The following is a 14700-nucleotide window of genomic DNA, read 5'->3' as shown; positions in this document are numbered from 1 at the left end:
ATTATTATACTGGAATTTCTCACAATGCGCTACAACAATGGTGTCTGTCACAACAGGCTAAAAACTTACTGAGGGGGGGGGGAGGTATGGGGTGACACCATTTTCTACCGCACCGGGTGACACCAACCCTAGCAACGCCACTGGGCGGGCGGATGCTCTTCTATGGTCCCCTGCACTGCCATATATATACACCTATTCATATTTCCCACAGAGAGCTGTGATTGGCCAGATGGTTCCATATAGGTATATAGGTGTATATATACGTCAGTGCAGGGGACCATAGAAGAGCAACCGTCCGCATCTATACATTATACAGGAGGATCGCAGTGGGTGTCAGGAGTGACACTCGCTGCAATCTTTCTATTAATGCAGGTTCTACAGCTCCAAACATGGAGCAGAGTGTGCTCCATGTTGGGAGCAGTAGTACCTGCAGTAAGGGACAGATTACAGCAAGGGTCCCTCCTGACACTCACTCCTGCGATCATCCTGAAGTGAATGTCGGGACTCAGCTGTGCTCATGGCTACAGAACCGGGAGAACAGCTGATGCTGAGCACTAGATATATGTCCTATATCTACTACTCAGCAAGAACTTACAGTGAGCCTGCAATGTGTATACAGTATACACATTGCTGGCTCACTTAACCCCTTGCTGAGCTGTGCACTATGCGCCAGCCCAGCAACGAAAGCATTAACTTACACTGCTGGACAGTGTAGGTTAACCCTTTGGGCGGTACACAATACATACAGCTATCTGTAGATAGCTGTATATAGTGTATACAGAATCTGAAGTCAGGTTCGTGTAGCTCCGCCCCCTAGTGATGATGTCATTAGGGGCGGAGATACAGACGGGAGCCAAGCTGCTAAGGGTCTGAGGCTCTGTTCACATTGTCCGCTTTGCATAATGTGAAAAGATCCTTCTGCCAGTTGGCGCTCCTGGACCTAGGCGGTAACAGGCTGGCATTATTTAGGCTGGGGAGGGCCAGTAGCAATGGTCCTCACCCACCCTGGTAACGTCAGGCTGTTCCTGCTTGGTTGGTATATGGCTGAGAATAAAAATACGGGGGGCAACTCAATTCATTTTTTTCATAAATAAATAAATGCAAATGCATAGGGTTTCCCGTATTTTTATTCTCAGCCAGATACCAACCAAGAAGCAATAGTCTGACGTTACCAGGGTGGGCGAAGACCATTGTTACTGGCCCTCCCCACCCTAAATAACACCGACCTGTTACCGCCTAGGCCCAGTAGCACCAATTTTGATGCTCCGGGTGTGTTGGTACCGGCTCTTCCCGGCACCTCTGTGGCAGTGGGTACCGGGGTAATAATCGGGGGTCAGCGCTAGCTGTTTTTGGGGTTAACGCTAACGCCCGGCTTAGCAATGGGTTTCGTCTATTAGACAGCTTTCACTACTAAGACTGAAAATTCTATTTAAAAAATACACAAAACATTGGAAAAATTATTTTATTTTAAAAAACACTCCCCCCCCCCCCAGCTCTCGTTATTAAAAGAAAATACATTTTATAAAATGTTATTTTATTAAAAGAAAAGAAATCCAGTTCATCCGCCGTAATCCATCGAATCCACTGTAATCCTCTGCCTACACGGATCTGAAATGAGAAGGAAAAAAAAACACAAAAAATTGGTTAGGACATTTTTGGTGCTGTCCGCTTGGGAGAGCGCACATAATGCAATGTCTACCAAGACAGGGAGCCTCCAACTGGTGCAAAACTATAACTCCCAGCATGCCCAGATAGCCTTTAGCTGTCTGGGCATGCTGGGAGTTGTAGTATAGCAACAGCTGGAGTCTCCCTGTCTGGGAAGACACTGCCAGAAGGGTCTGTTCACATTATACAAAACGGACAATGTGAACAGAGCTTCAGACCCTTAGCAGCTTGGCTCCCTTGTGTAGCTCCACCCTATTATGACATCCTCACTAGGCGGCGGAGCTACACGAACCCAGCCGGGACAGGAGCCAGGGAGGTAAGTGGACGTCTGCTTCTGTATACAGTATATACAGAAGCAGGGAGTCCTGTCAGTCTGGTGACTGGATTCCCGGCTCCTGTACAGTATACACGGGTACACTATGCCCCCTGTATACTATACGGCCGGAGGAGGTAAGCAGTGATGTAATACATCACTCCTCATCTCCTTAAACTCTGTGAACCGGGCGCTCAGCATCCGACCCACAGTGTAGTACCCAGAAGACAGTGAGAAAACTGCCACAGGGGACAAAATTGGCTGTTTCCACACACCAGGAAGAAACGCCAGAAAAAACGCCAGAAAAACTGCCAAAACTCAGGAAAAAGCTGTGGCAATTTTTCTGGCATTTTCGCTGGCCTTTTATTTTTTTATTTTTTTTTTTTGGTGTTAAAAAAACCAAGTGGAAACCTAGCCTCACTCAGCAACAATTAAAACACACTATGCAAATTAGACTTCCTGATAGTGACTTAGAAATGGTGACATTTGACACAGTCACTAAATACCTACTCACAACCCACCAGCACATGCTTACACACTGTAATTATATGTATTAAGTAGTAGGTTAGGCTGTAACCATACTATCAGGAAAAATGTCCGTACGTTGGGACCCAGTTTCCACTGATGTTGGCGCACATTAAAAATCATGGGTGCACTTAAAGGAGTACTCCAGTAGAAAAAATTTTTTTTAAATCAACTGGTGCCAGAAAGTTAAACAGATTTGTAAATTACTATTATTATCAGCTGCTGTATACTACAGAGGAAGTTCTTTTCTTTTTGAATTTCTTTTCTGTCTGATCACAGTGCTCTCTGCTGACAGCTCTGTCCATGGAAGAAACTGTCCAATGTACAAGCAAATCCATGGCAAACTTCTCCTGCTCATGACAGTTCCTGACATGGACAGAGGTGTCAGCAGAGAGCACTGTGGTCAGACAGAGTAGAAATCCAGAAAGAAAAACAACTTCCCCTGGAGCATACAGCAGCTGATAAGTACTGGAAGGATAAAGATTTTTAAATAGAAGTCATTTACAAAACTGTTTAACTTTCTGGCACCCTTCCTTGCTCTCCACAGGGACGCATCACACCCTGCTTGTCCCAGCTCACTGTCCCAAGGAGAAATAGGAAATTAAGTTTTGCAACATCTCTCTTAAGCTTTATATGCTGCTTTCTTCCAGAGGATACATATTTGTATGTTCCCCAAAATAGTTCCAATAAATATTATTACTACACATCCCACATAAAACAAGCTGCCATATAGCTACAACAATAAAAAGTTTTGAAATGTAGTGAGTGACTGCGGCACCCCAGACATCCGGTGCACGGAATTAACTTCACTCCATGCCGGATGACTGGCGATGCAGGGAGGAGGCTTATGATGTCACGACCACGCCTGCTCAATGCAAGTTCATGCCCCCTCCCAGAGACTTGCATTGAGGGGGCATGGCTGTGACATCATGTGCCTCCAGCACTGCACTAGATGCTCTAAATGAACGCCGGCTGCAGCAGGGATATGGCGGATAAGGTGTCTAGGGATGGAGTACCCCTTTAACCACTTAATGACCACTGACGTATATTCCTCCCATTATGTGAAGCGCGTTCAGGAACTGAGCGCGCTTCGCATCTGCTGGGTCCTGGTTGCTATCAGCAAATAGAACCCGCTGCTAATACTGGACATCGACGAATTGGCTCATGTCTGGTATTAACCCTTTAGATGCAAAAATCTAAGTTAATTGCGGCGTCTAAATCGGGAGAAATCACTGTCGGTTAGCTCAGCGGAGCTGTTCGGGACCTCCCCTGTGAAAACACCTTACCTTGCTCCACGCTGTCCAATTGCTGTTTTATTGCTCCAAGCCTGAGATCCAGGCTTGAGAAATCGAGCGCAGATAACACTGATCAATGCTACGCTATGACATAGCATTGTTCAGTGTAGGTAATCAAAGGATTGCATGTAATAGGTCCCCAATGAGAGCTAAAAAAAAGTGTAAAAAAAGGTTTAAAAAGTGAATAAATGGGATTTAACCCCTTCCTGAATAAAAGTTTGAATCACCCTCCTTTTCCCATTTAACCCCTTATGGACGCAGCCCTTTTTCACCTTAAGGACTCTTTTTTGCAATTCTGACCACTGTCACTTTATGCATTAATAACTCTGGGATGCTTTTACCGATTATTCTGATTCCGAGACTGTTTTTTCATGACATATTCTACTTTAACACAGTGGTAAATTTTCGTCGTTACTTGCATCTTTTCTTGGTGAAAAATCCGAAAATTTTATGAAATTTTCAAACTTTGAAACTCTCTGCTTGTAAGGAAAATGGACATTCCAAATAAATGATATATTGATTCACAAATACAATGGGGGACATTTATCATCGTTGCTTTGGTAAGCAAGTTCTGTAGGCATTTTTTTCTTGCTTTTGGTTTTACGTATGTGTGACACATTTATTATACTATCATGGTGGGTTGATACATTTAGCATACATAAGCAAAAACCAATAAATGAATAAATAAATATGTTATTTTTTTTACATTTCTTACCGCTTTTTTTCCCCTAAATGTACTAACTCATTTTTTTCCTTCTCATTTCTCAGATCTGTGTATCTTGCGGATTACTTTAGATTAAGGGGATTACAGTGATCAGCATTTTTTTGGTTGAATGTTAATAAAATGGTTAATGAGGACTTTTGGGGGAGTGTTTTTTTGGAATAACATTTTTTTAAACGTGTTGTTTTTTTATTTTATTTACTTGACAGGCTTAGTATTGGAAGCTGTATTATAGACAGAGTCCATTACTTAGCTGGGGCTTAGCGTTAGCCCCAAGACAGCTAGCGCTAACCCCCAAATATTACTACGGTACCCACCACCACAGGGGGGCCGGGAGGAGCCGGTACCAACAGGCCCGGAGCGTCAAATATAGCGCTCCTGGGCCTAGGCGGTAACAGACTGGCGTTATTTAGGCTGGGGAGGGCAAGTAACAATGGTCCTCGCCCACCCTGGTAACATCAGGCTGTTGCTGCTTGGTTGGTATTTGGCTAAAAATAGGGGGAATCTTTTCTTTTTTTTGCATAAATAATTAATTATTTTAAAAAAACGCATAGGGTCCCCCCTATTTTTATTTTCAGCCAAATACCAACCAAGCAGCAACAGCCTGACGTTACCAGGGTGGGCGAGGACCATTGTTACTGGCCCTCCCCAACCTAAATAACGCCAGCCTCTTACCGATTAGGGCCAGGAGTGCCATATTTCACACTCCGGGCCTGTTGGTACCGGCTCTGTGGCGGTGGGTACCGGGGTAATAATTGGGGGTTAGCGCTAGTTGTTTTTGTGGCTAACGCTAAGCCTTAGCTTACTAATGGACTCCATCTATAAGACAGCTTCCACTACTAAGCCTGTCAAGTAAATAAAAAAAACACAACACCTTGCAAAACATTTTATTCCAAAAATAACTCCCCCACAAGCCCTCATTAACCATTTTATTAACATTAAACAGATTTAAAGAAACGCTGGTCATCGAAGCAGTCCACTGAATCCGAAGTAGTCCACAGGATACACGGATCTGAAATGAGAAATAAAAAAAAAATAAAAATAGGTTAATACATTTATTGTCACCCGCCCATTACTACAACTCCCAGCATGCCCTTACAGTAAGGATATGCTGGGAGTTGTAGGCGGGCGGGTGACAATTACAACTCCCAGCATGCCCTTACAGTAAGGACATGCTGGAAGTTGTGGGGGGGGGGGGGGTGACAATCTCCCTCTCCACATGACAACAACTCCCAGTATATCCTTACTGTACACCCGCCCCCACCCCCCTACAACTCTCCCAGCATGCCCTGCTGGGAGTTGTATTTGTGCCAGCCAGGGAAGCGGGTGGTAATGCGCTCCGCTCCCTGTCTGCAGTGATCAGAGAATCACTGTAATTTCATATTTCCTGCCGGGTCACGTGACACACGGGACCCAGCGGGAAATATGAAATTACACCAAACTCTGCTGCGCTGTGGTAAGGAGCCCGGGCTGACATAACACTGCAACCGGGAAGGGAGATGTGCAGAAGCCATCCCTGCCATCTCTCGGTGTGTACCCCAGTGCTGAGGGATGGCAGGGACGGCACCTACACATCTCCCTGCCCGGCTGTGGGAGTCCCGGGGGGGCTCCTTACCAGGCGCTGCTGAGATAATAGTTGACGGAGCCCGGGCATCTGAAGTGGGGCTAGCCCAGGCTCCTATTAACATCTGGCGGAGCCGTGGTATCCGCGGCTCCGAGGTATGTTAAAAGGAGCCGGGGATGGCATCAGTCTGCAGCCGCCCGCACTCCTCTGATTCTATCCCCGTTATCCTAAGATAATGATGGGGATGGGGACACTGCTGTACATACCCTCACCCCCCCTTGTCTTCCACCCGCCCGCGCCGCACATTGTCCACCCGCTACAATACTACAACTCCCAGCATGCCCTCACTGTATGGACATGCTGGGAGTTGTAGTCTTGCAACAGGTAGCAGACAGATGGGAGATGTGCGGCGCAGGCGGGTAGTAGCTTTTTCTGCTCCATGTTTGAGCTGGAGTAAATTTAGTCAATTTTTTACCTTGTTGCAACTTTTTTTGCGCAGTTGCGACTGTCGCAGTTAATAAATACCAGACTACCCGTAGTCCATTTTAAAATTATTACTACGTAGTTAAGTTTTGGAAAACTTGCTTTTCTCGCTTTCCAGTCAAAATGTCGCACGAAAAATCGTGTAGTCGCAGGTGCGACATTTGTGCGACATTGACTAAATCGCTTGATAAATGTCTGTCAATATGTCTACTTTATATTTGCATCATAAAGTTTACATGTTTTTACTTTTGGAAGACATCAGAGAGCTTCAAAGTTCAGCAGCAATTTTCCAATTTTTCACAACATTTTCAAAATCTTAATTTTTCAGGGACCAGTTCAGTTTTGAAGTAGATTTGAGAGGTCTTCATAAAAAAAAATACTCCATAAATGACCCCATTATAAAAACTGCACTCCCCAAAGTATTCAAAATGACATTTAAAAAGTGTATTTACCCTTTAGATGTTTCACAGGAATAACAGCAAAGTGAAGGAGAATATTTAAAATCTTAATTTTTTTACACTTGCATGTTCTTGTAGACCCAGTTTTTGAAATTTTACAAGGGGTAAAAGGAGAAAAAGCCCCCAACAATGGGATTTTGGAGAGTGAGTTTTTCTGAAATGGCTTTTAGGGGGCATGTCACATTTCGGAAGCCCCTATGGCGCCAGAACCGCAAAAAAAAAAAAAAAAAAAAACAACATGGCATACTATTTTGGAAACTACACCCCTCGAGGAACGTAACAAGGGGTCTGCTGAGACTTAACCCCTTAAGGACGCAGCCCTTTTTCACCTTAAGGACTGAGCCCTTTTTCGCAATTCTGACCACCGTCACTTTACGCATTAATAACTCTGTGTCACCTATAAGGCAGTACAACAAAGAATATGTTGCCGAGGCCACCCACTGGGAAAATTCAACACCAACAACAAAAGCGTCAGCAACAAGGATGTATGAAACATTACAAAAGTTTATTTATTGAAAATCATATAAAAAATGCATCATAGCAATTAAAAAGCACAGTGTACACAGCTGGAAGAAAAGGCAGAAACATACAGGCTCAAGGTGAGGGGTATTTAAATAAAGAGAACAGTGACAAATGTTGTATAAACAAGGGACTCATATGAAGAGATGCAAACTTATGCAATGAAGTTCAATGGATTGAGTACAAATACAACAGCAGTCAGAAACAATGACAGATGTATATTACCACAACCGAGCCATGTAGTTACCTGCACCTACCCCAACGCACGTTTCACGCCAATGCGCTTCGTCAGGGGGCGTGGCTATTCCTGGATAGAGGTATTCTATTTATATGGTGGACTGACCTATCCCTAACTAATGACCATGAAAGACAGACAAATGCACCAATCATTATCTGCCGCCTAGAGGAAGTAGTAATATGTTAAACCGTACCTAGTTCAGAAAGCTGATGGACTAGCGCCATAATGGTGCCGCGCGATCCCGGAAGTGGCTGCAGCCATGTGATCGTATCGGTCACATGACCGGAGACACGCTCGTGTGATGACGCGGCAGTAAACAAAGTCCAATGTGCCAATGGGAAACGCCAGGGGCATAGAGGCGGGGTATTGAGGAAGGCGCATGTGCACATGAGTGAATGCCGAACTTAGACAAAGTGAACAGTGCGATAGTGCTAAAGTGAAACATGCAGTGCAAGGGAAAAAACTGTGAACAAACAAGTGCGACAAGATATTAATAAAAAGTTAATACCTACCTGAGGCGATAACTGTGTAAAGCAAATTAGTTACAGTATGTGTGACCATTGAATGAATGTGATTGGATGTTGGAAAATACGTGTATATCAGTCAAATGTGAGCATGTAGGCAAAAAAAGAAGAAAGTGAACATGGTGTGAGGATAATGTGAGTGTTATTAAACCTATGTGTGACTATGTGATAGTGAGATAAGTGCTATGTGTTACTGTGAAAGACAGCATAGTGAACAAATACTGAGCTATAATATTAAGCCACACCAGTAATAAATAATTAATGAACAATTCATTATTGGAATATATAAAAAAATATATATTTAAAAATATATATATATAATAAATAGTATGTAAAAAATTATATTATTCTATAAGGGAACATTGAAGGGGAATTTATGTATACACACACACACATATATATTTTAGTGATATTATTAGAATCTATGTAGGTATGCATAACGAATAAATGCATCTATACACATATAAAAAAGTGCAAATGCAAAAATTAAATGCCACCTAGGCGCAAATAATACATGGCTCGGTTGCTCATTATCAGCAAGAAGATATAAGGTGCATTGAACAATAGATAGTCCAGTGGGAAATGGTGCCCATCCAGCAAGGAACTCTAGAAACAAAGGGAAATGAGAGACAAAAGGGAAGATCTACATCTCTTTGCACGAAAGTTAGTATTTAAGAAGATCTTTCATAATCAATCCTCTGCCACAATGTGTTCAACAAGAGATGAATATATTGCACTGCAAGCCCTAGAAGAATTGGCTGATGAACAACAAGATACACCCCCTGAATGGTTTCCCAAAACTCTGACACCAAAATCACGTAAGTGTCCTCCTCTTTCACTCGTTTCCAATATTGATCTGTTTGTACAGTTGATATCAAAAGAAATTGAAGGTATCAACACAGAGCACACTCGTCAGAACTGTACCACAAACCAACGTAAAGCGATCAATGAGTTACAAAAAATGAAGGATGTGGTCATCAAACCATCAGATAAAGGTGGGAACGTGGTAATTTGGCCCACCCACCTTTATGAAAAATAAGCTCAGAGACAACTGCGAGATACTGCCTGTTATAAAAAAATTACCATTTAATCCAACTATTAAATTTCAGGCTGAACTAAAAGAGATTCTTCTACGTGCTGTCTCTAGAGGAACCATCACACATCAACAGATGGGACAACTGACGATTGAATACCCCACAGTGGCAACATTATACCTCCTGCCCAAGGTGCACAAGCACCCGACGTCTCCACCTGGCCGACCAATCGTATCAGGTAGGAATAATTTTTGTGAGCCTATTTGTAAACTCATAGACTCTGTCCTACGAGATATGGTCGAAACACTACCATCATATCTTAAGGACACCACTGATGTCCTCCGCAGGATGCAGGATATACATCTCGATGATGACATGTTAATTGTCACATGCGACGTTGAGTCGCTTTATACATCCATTCGACATACGGATGGTATCAATGCAGTAAAACTCTTCTTTCGGATGTCTGATACAGAAGTTGGAGTTGGTGAGTTCATTGTTGAATTATTACAGTTTGCCTTGACCCACAATTTCTTCCTGTTTAAAAACTCCTTTTACTTGCAAACGCAAGGTACAGCAATGGGGGCGGCTTGTGCGCCCTCTTATGCTAATCTGTTTCTAGGCGCTTGGGAACGTTCCATCTTCCAGACTGACACTCACCTTTCTGTTGACAGGGTCCAATATTGGGCAAGATTTATAGATGACATCATCTTCATATGGAAAGGTACGGTGGAAGAACTGAATCTATTCATGGAAAATCTTAATAGAAATGATCAGAACATCAAACTCACCTTCAAGTACGGACGGACAAATATGGATTTCTTGGATGTCACATTCAAGGTAGATGACAGTGGGACCATAAAGTCTGATTTATACAGGAAAAGCACGGCTACTAACTCACTTCTCCATGCCAATTCTTCCCATCCTAGGAAACTCATTCAGAGTATCCCTATTGGCCAATTCTTACGCATACGTCGCATTTGTTCGACTGATGAGTCGTTTGAAACAAGAGCAAGAGAACTAAGTCAAAGATTCCGTGACCGTGGCTATGAAGAACATGCCATCCGGAAAGCCTACTTCAGAGCTAAGGCTGCCAACCGGAACACGCTACTCCAAACTCGACCCAAGAACAACAAAGATGATCAGGTGAGGTTCATCACCACATTCCATACACAATCCAACGAAGTGAGAAATGCATTGGGTAAATACTGGGATCTATTGACGGTAGACCCTGTCCTCAAATTATATATCCAGAGGCATCCATCTGTCACATACAGAAGATCTACGAATCTTCGAGACAATCTGGTACATAGCCACTATACAGGACCCTCTATCACAGTGTTACCTGATAACAAGGGCCCACGTTGGGGTTGTAAATCATGTGGCAAATGTGTGGCATGTAAGAATATGGCTGATGACACCCATTTCCTTGATTCTAGTGGTGAACAGAACTTCAGGATTACACACAATATTACATGCAATACTGTCGGAGTTATCTACCATGCAACATGTCCCTGCGGATTTATATACGTTGGCATGACCACGAGAGAGTTCCGAAGACGTATTAGGGAACATGTTCTTGGTATTGCAGCCGCCAGTAATCAAGAGGATTTATCCAGTCTTACCGTCATCCCCAGACATTTCAAGACACACCACAACAGTGATCCCACAGGATTCAGATTCAGAGGAATAGATAGGATCTTCATCAGTCCCAGAGGAGGGGAGTGGAGAAAATTGTTGGCACAACGGGAAATCAGATGAATTGTTAAACTTAAAACCATGCAACCTGCCGGACTCAATGATTATATTAGCTATGCCCCCTTCATATAACCATCACACGTGTATTCTATATTTTTTGTCAGCATCCAGTTGTTTATTTCTGGTTTTATTGGGAATTTAACTATCTTATCTTATTTAAATTTTTCTTTCTTTCCCTTTTGTCTCTCATTTCCCTTTGTTTCTAGAGTTCCTTGCTGGATGGGCACCATTTCCCACTGGACTATCTATTGTTCAATGCACCTTATATCTTCTTGCTGATAATGAGCAACCGAGCCATGTATTATTTGCGCCTAGGTGGCATTTAATTTTTGCATTTGCACTTTTTTGCACATGGCTGCAGCCACTTCCGGGATCGCGCGGCACCATTATGGCGCTAGTCCATCAGCTTTCTGAACTAGGTACGGTTTAACATATTACTACTTCCTCTAGGCGGCAGATAATGATTGGTGCATTTGTCTGTCTTTCATGGTCATTAGTTAGGGATAGGTCAGTCCACCATATAAATAGAATACCTCTATCCAGGAATAGCCACGCCCCCTGATGAAGCGCATTGGCGTGAAACGTGCGTTGGGGTAGGTGCAGGTAACTACATGGCTCGGTTGTGGTAATATACATCTGTCATTGTTTCTGACTGCTGTTGTATTTGTACTCAATCCATTGAACTTCATTGCATAAGTTTGCATCTCTTCATATGAGTCCCTTGTTTATACAACATTTGTCAGTGTTCTCTTTATTTAAATACCCCTCACCTTGAGCCTGCATGTTTCTGCCTTTTCTTCCAGCTGTGTACACTGTGCTTTTTAATTGCTATGATGCATTTTTTATATGATTTTCAATAAATAAACTTTTGTAATGTTTCATACATCCTTGTTGCTGACGCTTTTGTTGTTGGTGTTGCATTAATAACTCAAACGCTTTTACCGAATATTCTGATTCTGAGAGTTTTTTCGTGACATATTCTACTTTATTTTGGTGGTAAATTTTCGGCGTTACTTGCATCCTTTTTTGGTGAAAAGTACCCAAATTTCATGAAAATTTTAAAAATTTAGCATTTTTCTAACTTTGAAGCTCTCTACTTGTAAGGAAAATGGATATTCCAAATAAATTAACATTTTCTTCACAAATACAATATGTCCACTTTATGTTGGCATCATAAAATGGACATATTTTTACTTTTAGAAAAAATTAGAGGGCTTCAAAGTAGATCAGCAATTTTCAAAAGTTTCATGAAAATTGCAAAATCTGAAGGGACAGATGTTACAGAACTACAACTCCCAGCATGCCTGGGAAGTCTAGGCATGCTGAAAGTTGTGGTTTGGCAACATCTGGAGGGCTACCGTTTGGGCACCACTGTAACAGTGGTCTCCAAACTGCGACCCTCATGATGTTGCAAAACTACAACTCCCAGCATGCCCAGACAGCCTTCGGCTGTCTGGGCATGCTGGGAGTTGCAGTTCGCCCCCCCCCCCACCGTCATTTCCCTACCTGAGCCGGGATCTCTGCAGTCTCCACGATGATCTTCGGTCCCCACGCCATCTTCAGGCAAGGCACCAGTCTCCATCTTCTTCCCCCCCTACTGCCCAACATCCAGGGGTAGGCAGAGTGGGGTTTTTCCATGGCAATCCCCTGTCCTGCGCTGCCATTGGTCAGAACTCAGTTCTGACTAATGGCAAGGGATAGGAGGAGATCTGAGCACTGCGACCTCGCTCCTATCCTGCAGGATGATCGGGAGTGTCACTGACAACTCCGATCATCCCTATTTTCCAGGTGATCGGGTCACCAGAGACCCGATCAGCCCAGAATAGCAGAAAATCGCATGTCTGAATTGACATGCGATTTTCTGCAATCGCCGACATGGGGGGTCTCAGGACCCCCCCTTGGCGATGTGTCGAGATGCCTGCTGAATGATTCCAGCAGGCATCCCGGTCCGGTCCCCAACCGGCTAGCGGCGAGGACCGGAATTCCCACTGGCGTATGCATACGCCCTACATCCTTAAAGAAGAAATCCCATGCCCCAATTTAAAAAACAAAAAAAGCTCATATTAAAGTACATGTTCTAACCTTCATAATGACCTGGTCCCCGTCCAAATTGCCCATTCCGTTCGCCAGCAATCCCAGCTGAAACTCTGTTACTTCCTGCTTCATGTACCTCTCTGTCTTCCGGTCTGCACATGGGTTCCCACAGTTCCTTTCGTTTCTAGCAGGGCTCCAGCCCAGCCTACACTGCCTTACTTCTCCACCCCCTCATTAATGTAATAACGCCCACACATTTCTCTTCTCCCCCACCCTCCCCCGTTCTGCTATCCCCCTAGCTTCCCCAGCACAGGTGGCAGCCTGTGTCATCCAATCCCCACTCATGCACGTGTTCCCCGGCTAGTGATCCAGCTATGTAGGCAGTTTGCTTATCTAGCTTTCATCACTAGTGTCGGAGGAAGAAAGCCTCATCATGGTAAATCAATGTGCACAAGTGAAACATGCAATACAAAGAAAACAAATATATATTAACCCATGTATGTTTGTGTATATCTATATATATATATATATATATATATATATATATATATATATTATACACATACATACATTTGCACATGTGTATGTCTGCATGTGCATATACACACACACACACACACACTTACACATGTGTGTCTGTATGTGCATGTGTGTGTTTATATATATATACATTTCTCTTTTGCACCCTCCTTATATGCCAGTGTTTCCCAACCAGTGTGCCTCCAGCTGTTTCAAAACTACAACTCCCAGCATGCCCGGACAGCCTTCAGCTGTCCGGGCATGCTGGGAGTTGTAGTATTGCAACAGCTGGAGGCACACTGGTTTGGAAAAAACACGGGCATATAAGGACGCCACCGCTTCATGACATGGTGACATCCCTGAGGTACCTGGGGCAGATGAGTAGGGGGGTCCCTATTCATTACTTTCAATAAAACACATCTACCACTATGGCTTATTTTTAGGGGATGTCTTATTTTTTAATTACAGTAAGAATGATACAACATTTCTCTTTTGCACCCTCCAAATGTGCCAGGGTTTCCCAACCAGTGTGCCTCCAGCTGTTGCAAAACTACAACTCCCAGCATGCCCGGACAGCCAAAGGCTGTCTGTGCATGCAGGGAGTTGTAGTTTTGCAACAGCAGGAGGCACACTGGTTGGGGAACACTGGCCTAGAAGCATCGGAAAATGCTTTATATAGCCTAGAACAGTGTTTCCTAACCAGGATGCCTCCAGCTGTTGCAAAACTACAACTCCCAGCATGCCCGGACAGCTGAAGGCTGTCTGTGCATGCTGGGAGTTGTAGTTTTGCAACAGCAGGAGGCACACTGGTTGGGAAACACTGGCCTAGGGGGAAATACTTTATATAGCCTAGAACAGTGTTTCCCAACCAGGGTGCCCCCAGCTGTTGCAAAACTACAACTCCCAGCATGCCCGGACAGCTGAAGGCACACTGGTTGGGAAACACTGGCCTAGGGGAAAATACTTTATATAGCCTAGAACAGTGTTTCCCAACCAGGGTGCCCCCAGCTGTTGCATAACTACAACTCCCAGCATGCCCGGACAGCTGAA

This window comes from Hyla sarda, chromosome 8 (assembly GCF_029499605.1).
Source record: "Hyla sarda isolate aHylSar1 chromosome 8, aHylSar1.hap1, whole genome shotgun sequence".
Classification (NCBI taxonomy): Eukaryota; Metazoa; Chordata; class Amphibia; order Anura; family Hylidae; genus Hyla; species Hyla sarda.
Note: the sequence above shows the minus strand (reverse complement) of the source record.